General features: G+C 33.2%; 1 protein-coding gene across 1 annotated transcript in view; it reads right to left on the bottom strand.

Annotated features, from left to right (window-relative positions):
- LOC114329403 (uncharacterized) overlaps positions 1–18,078 on the bottom strand; it is a 620,236-nt gene that overhangs the window by 246,731 nt on the left and 355,427 nt on the right. Inside the window, exon 3 of the mRNA XM_050655973.1 lies at positions 15,723–15,745. The gene's annotated coding sequence lies outside the window, so the exon portion shown is untranslated. The remainder of the gene's footprint in view (positions 1–15,722; positions 15,746–18,078) is intronic.

Here is an 18,078-nt window from a genome sequence, read left to right as displayed (position 1 = left end):
GATGATTATGTTAAAGCAACTGTTTCTATTACCATTATAAAAAGAAGTTAAAAGTATTGAGTTTAAAAGGTTTCGATTTTTCAAATGATGAGGTAGATGATTGGAGCAAGTATAAAACAACAATAAATAGGACTGTTGCTGTAAAACAAATGAGGATTAATTATTATGAAACAAGCATAGCTATAAACAGAAGAAACAAAAATACTTAGATATAAACAGAAGAAACAAGCATAGATCTGAATAGAATAAGTCCCTCAAGGTAGGGTTCTTGGGTCACTGCTATTCATAATGAACATAAATGATTTGGGTAATGTTTGGTAATTATATTACAGTCATTTTCTACTTTAAGCTTAGTTTCTTTCAAGGAATATTAATGAACCTGCTTCTATATAAAATTAGATCCCCTACCATAATTCTTTGGGAAAACATCACCTCAGTTTCTAGATAAAACTTAATTTCTCGTCTTCTATCACGTCTCTGACAAACCAAAGTTTTCTTCGTTCAACATTGGCTCACAAACAAAATCGGTATTTGTCTTTGAATTCTCCCCTTAAGTAAACTTATAATTCCACTGGATATGTTCTTTATCCTCTGGATCTATGTAGAGAGCCAAAAATCGAATTATATGATAAAATAATCGGAGAGAAAGTTGTTATAAATCATTCCTTTGCCACTGATGTAGAATAAAAAAAAGGTCTCAAATGTATGTAAAGAGAACTTGTTCACAGTCTGTCGTTTTCTGGATAGAACCTGTACCTATATGACGTTGTAGCCTTTGATCCGTAGTCCAATCAGTCGAAACTTGAAGAGAGTATAAAGGATGTTTATTAATCCTATCTACCAATTATTTAGCAAACTCTAATTTCGACTTACAGCGGGCTTATAATCTTATACCATTTAAGCTCAGCTTCTTTTAGCATTTGCTCAGTGGATCCTTAATAACCAATTATTTTTAAGTGAGAATAACAGTAAAAATTCCTGTTATACTAAGTATGGATTAAAAATAGAATCAGCTTTTTGCAACAGTCGTCTCGCAAAATCATAATTTCTGCAACTAATCCAAAGGTTATTCAGTATTTTTTTAGATTTTGACAAAATTTCGTTAAAATTCGTTATGTTTTTCTGAATGTTGTATTTTCAGTAGTAGTTCAACAAGAGCTCTAAAATTATCAATTTGTTTCTCGAGTGACACTTTGACAGTTTAAATGTGAGAATTTATGTCAAAGTGTCACGAGGGCAAAAAGTCGATAATATTAGAGATCGAGTGTAATTATCTGAGATTATTTAATAAATAAAACTGTCTCCTTAAATCATTTTAAATAATGTTTTATTGATATCTTCACCTGAATATTTGCTAAACCTGTTTCTTGGTGTTCTCTGTGACAAGTTGTAAAACATTAGTTGTCATTAATGTCACTGAATGTTAATTTTTGCGTAGCAATGAAGGGCATCTGACGTAATGTTTGACGACGGGATATAATTAAAAATTTTCGAAGGTAATTACACAAGAACATCAAAATTATCGATAATTTTGCTTGAAAGCGTAATGCCTAAAAACTAGTAGAGTTCATTTTCATATTTTGGCGAAAGAACTAAAATCTGTAAATGAACAAGAGTGGGTTTTAAAAGGCAATACACTTGAAAGTTAAATTATTTGATTATTTTGATGCACGAATGTAATTAAGGGAGAAAATTACTCGAAGAAAATAAGGTAGTTTTTGGCTCAGTTTTATTAATAGTTTCTTTAATTGACTCTACAGATTCAGTGCCAAAACGAGATATTTTTATAGAAAAATGTTTGCAAATATATGAAATGCCAAACTTACATATTAAATCAACAAAGCTGTTGTTAGTATGTGGCTGTTAAATTCAACAATTAAAACATGACAGTGCAATTTTGATTTCTACTGTGCAATTATCGCTGTAATCAAGCGATAATTGTCGAGTAGACAATTGGGTGAGTGTAATTTTCAGTAGTAATTGCACAAGAGCTCTGAAATTATTGAATTTTTCCCGAGTGACGCTTTGACAGTTTTAATTTCACGAGCCGAAGGCGAGTGAAATTATGTCAAAGTGTCACGAGAGCAAAAATTCTATATTAATTTCAGAGTTCGAGTGCAATTTGTTGGGATTATTTCATGAATAAAACTGTTCAAACCCAAAATTGTATTGCAATTTATTTATGTAAGTACAAATTAGTACCATTACACACACAGTTTTTATAAATATTTGACGATTGAAAGTCATCACTTTTATAATTTTTAAAACATTAATTGTCATTAATGTCACTGAATGTATTTTTTCGTAGCAACGGAGGGCATCTGACGTAATTAATTCAGATTTCTGTAGCTTTCCATTGGTCAGAATCTCCTATGAATAAAATAATCGCTGTAATTTTTATTTCTGTAGCTTTCTATTCGTCAGAATCTCCTACGAATGAAATAGTCAGTGTAATACAGTACATATTATAAGCACATCTAAGTGATGAATATAACGACTGTACTATTTTATATGAATCAAAGTCAATGCGATGTGACTGATTCCGGTTTCAAACTATCACAACAAGTATTTGTTTGGCATAATTGCACTAAAAACGGACTTGTGTCGGATAAAAGTAGAAGAAAATTGTTATCTCTGGTTGTGTTCTCTCTATACTTTATTCGAATTATTACAGATTTAGTTATTAATACAGTTTATGTTACAATACACGTCAAGCTATTGTTAATTTTTATGAATTAATTTTAAAATCACTCTATCGTATTCGCGGTGTGCAAGTACTTGGAAGGGGAAACGAGAAACGACCCTGCGCGAGTCGTGGAGAAATATTGCAACTATCTTAAATAATTCATATTGTCAATTGAAATTGTCAAATTGACGTATATTTCATACCTTCTGTCAATGAAGCAGAAAAATTATATATTGCTCCACAATATGCAATGATATGCAATTATTATATAAAGGTAAATTTGATTAATTTTATTTTGCTTGCAGTACTGCATTTTAATAAATAATTTTATTTACTACATACAATTGTTGACTTTTTCATAACATAACCTGAATCTTATTTTTTCTTCTTAATATTTTTTTGGACTATGGCCTTGACAATTATCCAGTAACCAGGACTAATATAATTGGCCAATATAATTAAAAGTGCGAATTTTAGTATAGAGCGTAGAAATAGGGGTCGCTTTGCCGAACTTGCACGGTCCCAATATTTACTGAATTATTTCAAAACTATTTGGCACTGAGATATTTTATTTATTTAAGACATTCGTGATAAAATAAAATACCAAGTATTACATATTGATAAACTTTTATTGAAGTTAGGATATGGCAGACAGTTAGTTACACTTTTCTTTGGATAAATTCTTTATGAACTTCAAAGAGTATTTATCGTGGTAGGAGGCCTTTTACGCTCAGTGATGGTCGCATCTCAATGAGGTAAGCATAACTGAGTAGAAGTCAATTACGACTCAACTCTAGGTCACATAGGCCTGTAAGTTAGCTTTTTTGCAGATATGTGGGGCTCAGCGGCAAGTCACTCTTTATGAGCTAACTCCTTTTGGGTCTGAAATGGACCAGGCAATAACAAACAAAAACTGCGATGACTGAAAGGTGTCCAGATAACGACTAGAACCAGCAGAGCCAGGAAATCTTTGAAGTAAAGCCTCGATCCAAAACAAGCTTGACAGTAGGTGGTAAAGCATATCCAAATAAAGTAAAGAAAGATAGGTACTCACAATCTTTTAATTTCACTACGACGACCTGTTTCGATCTCTACAATATACAGATCATCCTCAGGTCAGCTTTACAAGTGAATTAAATGCTACAATTAAAGTCAGAGTTAGAACAATGTCTGGTTGTACTAAAAATGCTAATAGAAAACCAAAATTTTGAAAAGTATGTAAATGTTGACATTTTAGAGCAACAAACAAATACATACGCATGCACACCCATGAGCAAACAAGTACTCATAAATTCGCACAATATTTGTTAAAAATTTTTTGATCTACTTACATGCCGTTGCAAGGGATGATTTGTAAGTTCATCAGTAACATTTGTTCATCAGTAACAAATCATCCCTTGCAACGGCATGTAAGTAGATCAAAAAAATTTTAACAAATAGTCATAAACCTCATGCATCTACCTGCGTATGCGGGCTTATGAGTACTTGTTTGCTCATGGGTGTGCATGCTTATGTATTTCTTTGTTGCTCTAAAATGTCAACATTTACATACTTCTCAAAATTTTGTTTTTCTATTAGCATTTTTAGTACAAGCAGACACTCTTCTAACTCTGGCTTTCTTTAATTGTAGCATTTAATTCACTTGTAACGCCGACCTGAAGATGATCTGTATATTGTGGAGATCGAAACCGGTCGTCGTAGTGAAATTAAAAAATTATGAGTACGTCTGTCTGTCTACTTCATTTAAAATGAACTCACATATGCAACCCATTCAACGTTTTCATATCCAAATCATTTAGTTGTAGAATATTCACAATAGATCCTTCAATGTACGGAAGAACTTACGACACTAAACAACTCCTTTATCTATTTATAATATACAATGCTGTTAACGTACACAGCTCAAAATATCATTCAGCCGTGATTGTCTAAAGCCATATTGTCAATCAGCCATGATTTGTTCATTGTTTACCATAGGCATCTTTTAGATATTTTGTATCTTCTAGATATATATTTCTGCTCTGCTATTAAATTAACAACAATTCTTTTGAGGTCGTAAACCATCTGAAACCCAATCCCACAAAAACCCAGGTATGTGCTTTCCACCTGAGAAACAAGCATGCCCGAAGGTCGCTGGAGGTGGAATGGCGTGGTCAGATGCTGGAACACAACAAGACGCCAAAATACCTTAGCGTCCGTCTGGATAGAACTCTGTCTTACCGATACCACTGTCAAGATGTCAAGAAGAACGTAAGTGCCAGAAATAATATCATCCGCAAGCTAACTAATACAAAATGGGGAGCACAACCACACACTCTCCGCACTTCTGCCTTGGCATTATGTTTTTCGGCCGCGGAGTTTGGAGCACCAGCATGGGCAAACTCTGCTCACGCAAAGAACGTCGACGTGGCTCTAAATGAAACGGTCCGTATAATATCGGGTTGCCTGAAACCGACACCTATCGAAGAGGTATACCCCATTGCTGGAATTGCTCCACCACCTATCAGGAGGAAGGTCACGTCAGAGGTAAAACGGAAAAAGCAGGAGACGGACCGAAGACACCCCTTATATGACCACCAAACTCAGCCAAGCAGACTAAGATCTCGGAAAAGCTTCCTGAAAACATCAAGATCCATCCCCGAAGCGCCAGAGACGCGCCGAATACACCTATGGCAAGCGTCAGCTACCGCGACACATTTTCCTCCCTCGGAGGAAATGGCTGCTGGACACAATTTACCGTATCCGACTTGGAAAGCGCTAAACAGACTAAGAACCGGCGTTTCACGTTGTGCTAGTAACCTGAAAAAATGGAGATACCAGGAGGACGATACCTGCGACTGTGGCGCGGTTCAGACCAGCCGGTATCTACTATCATGCACAGAGATGAGAGAGACCTGCACAGAACAAGACTTAATTATAGCAAATGACAGGGCCATCTATGTGGCCAACCATTGGAAATACAGAATTTAAAGTTGTTGGTGTTCCGGATACGGTGTAAGTAAGTTTTGAGGTCGTGAGTCCATCGGCTTGGGGATCTTCTCTGGCTTCGCTTGTTTGCCAGTGGCCTCCACTCAAGCCACTGTTTTTGTCCATCTGCCGTCTTTTATTCTTGAGTTACGTATCGCCCACCTCCATTTTTGACTTATAATACATTTCGATAATGTATTCCTCTCCTCTTTCCCTAAGATTTTCTCCTTTCTTAGCCTATTTCTCAAGATTATTCCAAGCATTCTCTTTATTTTATGTTGTATCCTTTTATTCCCTAATGTCCTAATTTATTCCTTTTTTTATGAAGCAGGATGGATTTTTTTCCATTTATTCGGAATGTTTTAGTTATGCAGATGTTATACTGTCATTAGTATTTTTTAGCCCAGTAATTTTCAGGGGCAACTCCAAATTCCATGAACATTTGGATTTAGGTTCTACTTCAAAGTCGAAATTGTGCCGTTGGTTGTTTTTACTTGGGGGGTGACAGTCACCCCTTCTCAGTGGTGAAAAACATACGTTCAAAATAAGACCGGAAATGCATAAATTGACTGATTTTAAGGAACTATTGTTCTATAGAGTTTTCTTATGTAAGTCAATATTTTTTTAGTTATTTTAGATTTAAAATGTTTATTTTTCGGCAAAAAAACTACGTTTTCGGAAGGTTTTTCGCAAATAACTCAAAAAGTAAATATTTGATGAAAACAGATATCCTTAGCAAAAGTGTACCTTATAAAACACCGAAAAAATGGTGTATCAGTAAAGTCTATCAATCGAATAAAAACAAAGTTGTAGCTTATGAAAAATACGTTTTATTCGTCTAATTCCAAATCGAGTATTTTAAGGTGAAATCACGGAAAAATTAAGCACTTTTCGTGAAAAACTCATTCAAACTTTTTTAAAGTCTTTACAAAAAGATTTATTCTAATTGTTTACAAAAGTTTCTAGCTTTAAAAATAAGCAAGTTACGCTCAAAATATAGTTGGCCCTCTTTTTTTTTTGGTAAAAAATCATGAAAATCTCCCCGTGCTTAGCTCCCCAAATGAAATAAATCGCGAACGTTTTACAAACAATTTACTTACTTATCCTTTTTTTATATGATCTGTCTGTCTCACCGGTTTATAGTGCTTATTTTTGAAAGGATTATAGTTAAAAAAGCTTGAACAAGTCACTAATCACGAGTGTATGCAAATTTTGAACAGCCCTATCTTAACCAATTTTTGTCTTACTGAAAAACAAAATGAAACTAGCATATTTATAATAGCAAAACCTACAATTTTTTTACTCTATAAGACTTTTCTTTTCACTAATAATTTTTAAGTTATTTTGAAAAAAGGACATTTTTCAAAAAATTTTAGAAAAAAATTTTTTTACTGTAAAACCAAATTTCATCAAAAAGAAGCACTTTAAATCAATCTAACTTACAGATCATATAAACAATACACATATAGTTAAAATAAATGGTATAGCGGTAACGATTAATTTTATTTAATCTGCTAAATAGAAGAAGGTTTTTAAGATTTTTTTTACCAAAAAATGGGCAAACTCAGTCACTGTAACTCGTTTATTTTTGATGCTAGAAACTTTTGTAAAAAACAAATATAAAGCTTTTTTTAGATACTTTAAAAATGTTAATAAGCTTTTCCGCAAATCTCCAGGAAATTTTGACATTCCTGTCAAAATTTCTTGAAGAAAAAGTCAGGACTTCCTTACTGTAAGGAAATGTCATTTCCTTACTGTAAGGAAATGATATTTCCGTACAGTTGTTAGTGTTCTACATAAATGATAGAAAACACATTGCTTATAAGGAATTAATTTATATTTTGAAAACATCAAGTCATTGCTGAATACATTTTTAAGATCAGTTTGTTATATTTACAATAATTTGACAGTTGGTACAATTATTGAACATTGGAGGAACACTCTTAGAACTATGAGAAACATTTTGGACAACATGCAGGGTGGAAGGGTCATTTTGTTGAATATTTTGTACTGTGAAAATTTTATTTGCAACCTCAACCTTATTGTTAAGCGATTCTTCGATATATCCTTCAGCAACGTTTATTTGGGAATAAAATTATCGCGTTTTTTTTTTAAATCAATCAATATCTGTCGAATTTTAAACGATTTGCGGAAAAATAGTATGTTTACCTCGTAGGAAAAGCCACATCCCTGGACTCTGTGTTGAAGTTTTGAGTATGTAGATATATCTACATTGTGTTTAAGTGCAAGGGTTGACTTCAGCATTGAATAATTGGCCCATAATGTTGAAGATTTCATCTTTAAACAAAGGTCTAGGAAGTATGCCATTACAATATTTTCTGAGAAAGAACTCGTATTTTTACTCATGCGATAATCCATAAAACGTCTGTATGCATTTTCGTACTTTTCTCTTGATTTCTTTGGCAATAATTCTAATGAAGCAGTATTCACTGCCTCAACCAGCTCTGGAGGAGTCCCAGGAATGGAAATTTCATCATCACTTATCATTTTACTTTCGAGAACACCAGCAATTAAATTTATAAGCGTCAAGTTTGACAATTCAACCTCAATACGTTTCCATAGTAACCCAAGTAATTTTATTAGGAATTTCAAAGCACCATTTATTTGGGAATAAAATTATCGCGTTTTCTTTAAATCAATCAATATCTGTCGAATTTTAAACGATTTTCGGAAAAATAGTATGTTTACCTCGTAGGAAAAGCCACATTCCTGGACTCTGTGTTGCTAAGTCTCGGCTTGCGCCTCGACTTAGCAATCTTCACAGTCGTCCAGGAATGTTAAGCTTTTCCTACCCGGTAAACAATGTACTATTTTCCGAAAAGTGCTTAATTTTTCGGTGATTTCGCGTTGAATTATTCGATTAGACGGATAATGTATTTTTCATGAGCTACAACTTTGCTTTTACTCAATTTAGAGACTTTACTGATACACCATTTTTTTCGTTTTTTTTTATAAGCTACACTTTTTCTGAGAAAATTTTTTTCGATAATATAGTTACTTTTTGAATTATTTGCGAAGAACGGTCTGAAAACGTAGTTTTTTTGTCGAAAAAGAAACATTTTCAATCGCAAATAACTCAAAAAGTATTGACTTGAAAAAAACATTACAGAACGAAAGTTGCTTAAAATTAGTAAATTTATCCACTTCCGGTCTTATCTTGAACGTATATTTTTTCACCCCCGAGAAGGGGTGACTGTCACCCCCCAAGTAAAAGCAACCAACGGCACAATTGCAAGTGGAGGGTGAATAGAACCTAAATACAAAATTTCATGCAATTCGGAGTTGCCCCTAAAAATTACACTCCAAAACGGTCATTTATTGGGCTAATTATCCCTTGCTGATATCTTGGTTACATTTAATTTATTGGTAGCGTAATGTCATTTAATTTATCGAAAAACTGAATATACCAATATGACAGATGGAACTGGCACGAGCAATCCGTCAATATGCTCAGGTTTTTGTTAATATTTATTTTGCCGGAACTATAAAAACTATTTAAATAAAAACATACCAATCCAAAGAATTAATGCGTTAAACACGTTGTAGAACTAACTGGCGTGTAGACACCTTTACTCGCATAATACGTACAGATGCTCTGAATAGCAAAGAGCAACGGACACTCCCACACTTACCATTTTTAGTATTCTCGAGGCTACTACCATTAGCAAAGCTGTTAAAGTGGGTATATAGAACTCCAGCAGCTATATTGCCTTCTGAACAATCAAACAATGTATTCCAAATATTTTCGAATGAGAAATGAGATTGAAAGGGATCGCCCAGTCAGCCCACGCATGTAAATGAGCATCGAGGAATTCTAGGACAGAATTGTGACATTATTATCAATTTGTGGTTAATAAGACATTGATTGGTGTTAATGGTGTTTGAGTGACACCTTGTGCTTGGAGATTTATATCACTTTTTGAGATCGCTATCACTAATGGTATTTTGCATTTGTTTTTTCATATGCGACTCCATTAAAGAGAAATTCAGAATACTTTAAATAGATTTGTGTAATTAAAAAATTGCAGATGCCAAAGATATATATCTACTTTGTTTTAACCTCCACACTTTTATTGTTGTGTTCTGTGATTATAAATGTGAAATAAATACTTTACCTTGTTTGATCTAATTTTTTTATTGTGTTTTAAGTTTTTTACCACTGCTTCTCTCTCTCTATTTTCTGTGTAGTTTCTTTTAGTTTTAGTCTGATATTCCTTTTTATTAAATTACATTTCTTTATTCAGAAGAAATTACATTTATGCATTCAGAAATACTAAAGAAACATAGCATTCGTTTTTTTAGCTATAATATTATATTACGGATTCTTCTTCTTCTTCTTCTTACTCAGGTTTTCTATTTTCAGGGGTTGCTGCGCGCTTTTCCTTACGCTTTTTCAGCACTCATTTTATCCGTCATGTCTTCTTCACCTAAACATTTCTCTCTCAAGTCCTATGCGACACACTTCCTCCATCCTCTCCTCGGTTTTCCTCAACCTCTCTTTCCGTCAGCTTCTAACAGCTCTATTCTTCGGCCTGGATAGTTGTATCATTGAAGCCTGTGTTCTTCAATCATTTTGGACACTGTAGTCTCTCCAGCTCTTTCCCTTACCAAGTAGACTTGTCTCTTCTAGTTTTACCCAACATCTACCGTTTTTTATTTTCATTTCAGCTACCTCCACCTTCTTTTCCTGAATCTTCTTTACCAGCCACACTTCAACGTCATACACCAAAGCACTGTAATTGCAGAAAAACAAATGCAGAACTAGTGAATATTTCAAAAAATGTACCTACCAAATGGATGAAGCATTAAAATTACAACAAAAATAGTACAATTTTTTGACGTTTTTATCAGTAAAGAAAATAATTTTCATTTAAATGGAAAGAATAAGAGGTCATTTGAAGGATTTTATTATTGTAATTTAAACAATAATATTTTCATTTTAAAAAATAAATTTCTCACTATTGGAGTTGAGATTAATATCAAGTGGAGTTAAATCTGGTGACCTGGCAGGCCATTTTATTGGAACCCTTCGACTAAACCTGCGATTAATAACCTTTAAATATTAATTAATTAACCCTTTAAATAATTAGGAACGTCCCGGCAGTAATGAGGTGTAGCACCGGTGAAACCAAGATAGTGCTACATCCAAGTTATTCTTCCTTTTCGCTGGAACTAGTTGGTATAAAGAACTCCAGCAGCTATATTGCGTTCTGAACAATCGAACAATTTTTTCCAATTATTTTCGAATGAGAAATGAGATTGAAATGGATCGCCCAGTCAGCCCACGCATGTAAATGAGCATTGACGAATTCTAGGAGAGAATTGTGACATTATTATCAATTTGTGGTTAATAACACAATGACTGGTGTTAATCGTGTTTAAGTGAAACTTTGTGCTTGGAGATTTATATCACTTTTTGAGACCGCTATCACTAATTGCAATTTACATTTGATTTCTCATGACTGACTTCATTATATAGCAATTCAGATTCCTTTAAATGAGACTTTTGTAATAAAAAATTTGCAGATGCAGAATGTGGGTCAAGAATCCATAGTTTGTTTTAACGTCCAAAAATTTATTCCCTTTATTTTCTTCTTCTTCTTCCATCTTGTATGTAGGCTTTAAAGCCTGTTCCTTATTCAATATTAGCTTCCTAAATTGTTTAAGTTATCACACCATCTTTTTCTTGGTCTGCCAATACTTGTTCGTCCATTTGGTGACCATCGAATAGTGGTCTCGTGCTATTCGTAATATCGTATCCTCTGCCATTCTACTAATGTGTTCGTTCCATTCCTCTTTCCGTTTTGTCACCCATCCATTTATGTCTTCTACATTGCATGATCTTCGTATGTTTTCGCTTCTCTCCCTATCCAACAGACTTTTCCCTGATATTCGTCCAAGTATTTTCATCTCTGTTGTTTCTAAATAAAAGTAGTTATCTCGTTTTAGATATGTCAGGTCTTGTCTCCGCCGTGTATGTCAATATAGGTCTGATTGCTGCCTTATAGATTCTTGCTTTTGTGTCTTGCCTTAGGTGTTTGTTCTTCCAGATTGTGTCATTAAGAGATCTTGCCGCTTTACTTGCTTTTAAGCTTTGTTGTCGTACTTCCTGTTCAACATCTCCGTAACTGGTTATATATTCTCAGATATCTAAACTTTGCTTCCTGCTTTATTATTTTCCCATCAATTTAGATTTGACATCGTAGTGGCTATAATTTAGATGTTGTCATACATTTGGTTTTTTCTGCTGATATTATCATATTGTATTTCTTGGCTGTTGTATTGAAGATGTGTGTTAATCTTTGGACATCGTCTTCTGTCTCGTCGATACTCCTTTTATAACCTCCACAATTTTACAAATAAAAAGCACATAGTGGCAATTTGGCACACAAAAGAAAATAAAATTGATGATGAATCTGGTTTACGATGGGTTAATAGGAATCGAGAATTCTCCTACATACGAATAAGTATTAATTGGGCTGTATTCGGAACAATAAAAGACGTGGAATAGTAAAGGACAGTAAAAAAATTTAAAAAGACACAATGTAAAATGGAGAGATCAATGGATGAGCTTGATCGTTATCGTTATCAAATATTTTTACGATTTCCGAAGTGGAAGTCGAAACGTTAAATAAATTTAATTTCAAACTTAATTAATTGTGGCTTATTTTCCAAATAACATATTAAATTGCATAAGATGCCACATGGAAATAGTTTCAGGACAATCTTGAAATAATAATTACCAATTGGAAAGCAAATCAGAGATTTTTATAGCCTTTCTTTCTATTCGAATTGTTGAATAAAGGCCTCTCCAATCCAAAGGCCAAAAGGCTGGATTATGATGATGATGATGATGATGATGATGATTATGATGATGATGATGATGATGATGATAATGATGACGATGATGATAATGATGATTCACCGTATTTGACAAAAGCTGGGGCCACTCTTTCGGATATAAAGGTTTTGGTTTTCTCGCCATTTTCCCATAATTCACCATAAATCTAACAGAAACCATAATAACAGGTAAGCTACCACAAAAGGGATAAAAATGAGGACAAAAAAAATGAGAGGCAACTAAAAGGCCCAAAACAGACGGGCCACTTTGCAGCGCTACTCTGTGGATCCACAAAGCAGCTTCCGATGATCAAACCGTGGGTTCTTATGTGAAGTGGACGTCGCACCCCAGACGAGCGACTGTGGCCAGCCACAGTCGCCGAGCCCCACTGCTAGTGGCGTCCACTAGTGGCAAACGCCATTCAGACGGACCACTTTTGTAGCTGCCGCAGATGTTTACGAGAATTTATAGGGTGAGCACCTAAAATGGATTTTGATTCGGAACGGTTTTTGACTGAAGTGCAAAACAGACCGGATATATGTGATACAAGAACCTGAGGGCATATTTATAGGGCATTAAAAGGAAAAGCGTGGGACGTCATCTTTGAATTATTTGTTTCTGATTTTAAAGAAGGTAGCCCTATCGAAAAGAATAAATCCCATAAGCAATGTTTTCTCTATTTATATTTACATTTTATTATACATTGGATTCATTTGAACAATTGTTTGTTTATTTATGTTAAATAGTGGGGTCTCATCCTAGGTCAAAAAAGGTTTTATTGTTTGTCGTTGAAAACAAAACGATAAGATATCAGTTAAAAGGGGGTTGAAAGCTAACATGTTTTTCACTTTCACTCAGTCGTTAGGTTGTATCAAACTATTTTTCGCCTGTAGGATACCAGATGTACTGGTTGATTTTTTATGTGCTTCTTTCTGTGATATAGCTGTTTTTGTCTGGTTCTTCTTAATTCAATTTATGGAGTTTATTGGTATTTTTTCAAAAGCGTTGAAATTTTATAAAATATCTAAAACTATGGATATTACAACACTGATTTTGACGAACACACTTTAAAAAAATATTAGCCGGCAAGTTTTTAATCATTTGATTAAACTTACTGATTTTTCTCACCCACTAAATTAAACACCGCACCCTTCCAAACGATCCACTTCGCAGCATAGTCGCCGGCGATAGAAAATCGCCTGTTTCAGCCACTCTGTGGATTCACAGAGTTAGGTCACATCAAAGAAACATGAAACGTAAATTACATTTCATGGAAATAAAACACTGCTAAACAAATATACTTCCGGCCATTTATGAAACTCTCCGAAAATAAAAATGTGTCATGAGCATGAATCACACTCGTTTCATTGGTAGGCGGACTTTGAGATTTGTTAAGCAGTGTTTTATTTTCATGAAACTTGTTTCACGTTTCATGTTTCATGTTTTTCGTTTCATGTTTCTTTGGTGTGCGGCTTGCCTAACGCTGCAGAGTGGCCCGTCTGGTTTGGCCCTAAATAATACCTGTTGAGCAGTATGATACAGACAAGTTAGAAAAAGTGTAAGCAACATGAGAAAATGATCATTTACATAATTTTAATATACAGGGTGTCCCAAAAGTAGTGGAACGGTCGAATATTTCGCGAACTAAAGATCGGATCGAGAAACTGAAAAATGCGTGTTCAATAATTTTCAAAAAGCTATCCAATGACACCAAACACCAACCCCCAATACACCCCCTTGAGGTGGGGTGGGGGTAACTTTAAAATCTCAAATGGAAACCCCCAGTTTTTATTGCAGATTTTAATTTGGTACATAAAAGTAAGCAACTTTTATTCAAGACATTTTTTCTAACTGTGGATAGATGGCGCTATAATTGGGAAAAACGATTTATCCTGATACCATAGGTAAATTATAGAAACGGTCTAATATCTCACGAAATACACTTCCAAATGAGAAACTAAAAGACAGATTTTTAATCTTTTTCGAAAACCTATCGAATAATACCAAACATAACCCTCCAATCCACCCCCTGAATGTGGGGTGGGGGGTAAGTTTAAAATCTTAAATAGCAACCTCCACTTTTTATTACATATTCGGATCCGTCATGAAAAATTAAGTAACATTTATTCAAAACATTTTTTAGAATTGTTAATAGATGGCGCCTTAATTGGAAAAATTCGATTTATTAACGCCATCTATCAGAAATTTTAAAAAATGTTTCGAATAAATGTTGCTTAATTTTTTATGACGAATCCGAATCTGCAATAAAAAGTGGATTCGTCATAAAAGATTCGGATTCGTCATAAAAAATTAAGCAACATTTATTCGAAACATTTTTTAAAATTACTGATAGATGGCGTTAATAAATCGAATTTTTCCAATTAAGGCGCCATCTATTAACAATTCTAAAAAATGTTTTGAATAAATGTTACTTAATTTTTCATGACGGATCCGAATATGTAATAAAAAGTGGGGGTTGCTATTTAAGATTTTAAAGTTACCCCCCACCCCACATCCAGGGGGTGGGTTGGAGGGTCATGTTTGGTGTTATTCGATAGGTTTCACAAAAGATTAAGAATCTGTTTTTTTGGTTTCTCATTTGGAAGTGTATTTCGTGAGATATTAGACCGTTTCTATAATTTACCTATGGTATCAGGATAAATCGTTTTTCCCAATTATAGCGCCATCTATCCACAGTTCGAAAAAACGTCTTCAATAAAAGTTGCCTACTTTTACGTAACAAATCCAAATTTGCAAGAAAAACTGGGGGTTTCCATTTAAGATTTTAAAGTTACCCCCCACCCCACCTACAGGGGGTGTAGTGGGGATTGGTGTTTGGTATCATTGGATAGATTTTTGAAAATGATTGAAAACTTATTTTTCAGTTTTTCGATCCGATGTTTAGTTCGCGAAGTATTCGACCGTTCCACTACTTTTGGGACACTCTATATAAGACTTAAAAATAAAAAGATTTATTCTTCATATTTACATAAAAACAGTGAATAACGAGGAACAATTCAGCAGCAGCAAAAAAATATTAAGGTTTTATACAAATATTCACAAATTGAATTCACAATGAAATATTTTGATTACATGGACACAAGGTCATAGATATGTGAAAAATTACTAGAAAAGAAGGTAATTAATTGACGAAATAAACTGAATTAGAAACAAAAGAATATTGTTTATATTAAATTAATGACTTACCCTTGTAGATTGACTTGATTAAGCTGAAACAAATAACATATTATTAATAACAATTAAACTAACATTTAAATATGAATCAAATATATAATTTAAGAGAAAAACGTTTAAATTATGGAAATCATTTATTATACAGTGTGAAAACCACTTATGCAATAAAACTATTTCTGTCCTTATTTTTAAAAATCATAAAGAACGCTGAGATCCGTCGATTTTTGTTTAAAAGTTCTGATTTTTAAACAGATTTAAATGCACGGGATGATTCAGACAGCCTAGCACAGTCCATAAGCTTTATTTTTGCTGGAACACCCTGTATATATATTTTTATTTTTAAAGCTGCTTAAGGGGTTAGGCGCAAAATCTTCGTCCAATGGTATTTAAAGGCATTCCTTTTTTTCGAATCCTGAGAAAAATAATAAGTATTTTTGAAAAATTTAAAAGCATAATTAAATATTACATTATTACCGAGGACCGAAAGTCCTTGAAAACTTCTATAGTGTTTATTTTAATAAGTTACAAGGGTGAAAAAAAAGAGAAAATTTAGTGTGATTTTTAATTTCAAATATTTCATTCAAAAGTAACTTTTTATTTATTTTAAGGGACTTTCGGCCCTCGGTCAAAAAGTAGTCATTTAAATAGCACTGAATCAATATTTTGCGCTTTCCCCCTTAACAACTTGATTTCAACGTAATGTTGATCTACCTAGGGTGAATATTAAAAGGTGATATTTTTTCCTTTAAGTTCTTTTTCGATATTTTTATCTGCCACATCGATATCTTCCATTTCTGTTTCAAGCTTTCCATAGCTAGATAGTGTGATCCCTATACATTGAAACTCTATCACTTGGTTTGTTTATGTGTAAGGTATACTTCAGAAAGAAAAAATCTTCTAACAATGGTTTAAAAAAATGATAACCCACCGTCATTTATAAATATATGAAAGAACACACCAAAACTCCACAAGCAATCGAAAAACACTCAAAAGAAGGGATTCAAAGATGGCCAAAATACCATATTATGTATATGTCGTATCGGAAAAAATAAAAAGGATAGAGAATTTGCCGCTTACCATAATTATGCACAAGTCTAGGCAATCTATGTGAACCTGGTAGAAGAAGTAGTTAAGACTGGGTACAAAACTTATAACGGTAAACCAATTTCAAATTTAATAAAATACTTTTATTTCTTGATATTTTCTTTCATTTATCCATCACAAATTTCTAATCATCGGGCTAGATTTAACTATTTTATTTATCAACACAATGGACTGGTTGTAGTTGTTAATTATAACCCTATTAGTGGAGTGAATGAAGGTTTTCACCTCCGATTTCGTTGAACCTCCATCGATTTTCATGAAAATTGGTAAGTATGTAGAGGATACCTCAAGAAACAAAGGTGACATGGTGCCAACTTGCGCTTTTACCCTGGGGGGGGGATGCCACCCCTTCTCGGGGGTGGAAATTATTTTATTAAAAATAATACCACTAGTCGATAGAGGGACAAATTATAAGTAAAATTTGTTATGTAGAGTTATTTCAATAAATCAATAGTTTTTGAGTTATTAAAGATCAAAAGTTTTGATTTTTCCTGAAAAAAATCCATGTTTTAAAGCAGTTTTTCATAAATAACTCAAAAACCATACGTTTCTGCAAACAAGTTGTTATTACCAAAATCGAAGATAATATAAAAATAAATAAGCTCCTTATTCTAAAAATCCTTTATTACATATACAAAGTGAATTATATGCAATTGAATGTATATTTTTTTTCCGCCAGTACTCAAATCTTAGAATTCAAGCTTAAATAACAGGAAAACGATGCATTTTGTTAAATATAGATATTAAACATTTTATTAAAGTACTTAAAGGTAACTATCAAAAAGCTGTATAAGAAGTCGATAGCATCAAAATTAAGCAAGTTATGATGGAAATAAGAGGACCCTTTCAGATTTTTTAGGGAAGAATGAAAAATGAAACATAGGTCATTTCCACAAAAATTAAAATTTATAGTAACCCATTTAAAACTTTATTTATTTTGACATGAACAATAACTTCAACAATTTTGACCGGTTTAGAATGCATATTTTTGAGAAAAAAATACGATTAAAAAAATTAGAATTTTTCAAATTTTCGTGAATTTTATTTTCTTTTGATAATAACTCCAAAAATACTCGATATACTTAAAAAATGGTAGAGAACAAAATTTTAGTTTTAACTTTATTTAAGCTTTTTCTTTTTTTAATATTTTTTTATGACAAAAAATAACCGAGATAGAAACATTTAAAACCTAAATTTTACTGCGAGAACCATGTAACCGGGGCCCTTTCACCTTGTATTTAAAAAAAATATAGGATTTAGAAAA

This window comes from Diabrotica virgifera, chromosome 7, assembly GCF_917563875.1.
Source record: "Diabrotica virgifera virgifera chromosome 7, PGI_DIABVI_V3a".
In the NCBI taxonomy this organism is placed as follows: domain Eukaryota; kingdom Metazoa; phylum Arthropoda; class Insecta; order Coleoptera; family Chrysomelidae; genus Diabrotica; species Diabrotica virgifera.
Note: the sequence above shows the minus strand (reverse complement) of the source record. Positions and strands in the feature narration are given on the sequence as shown.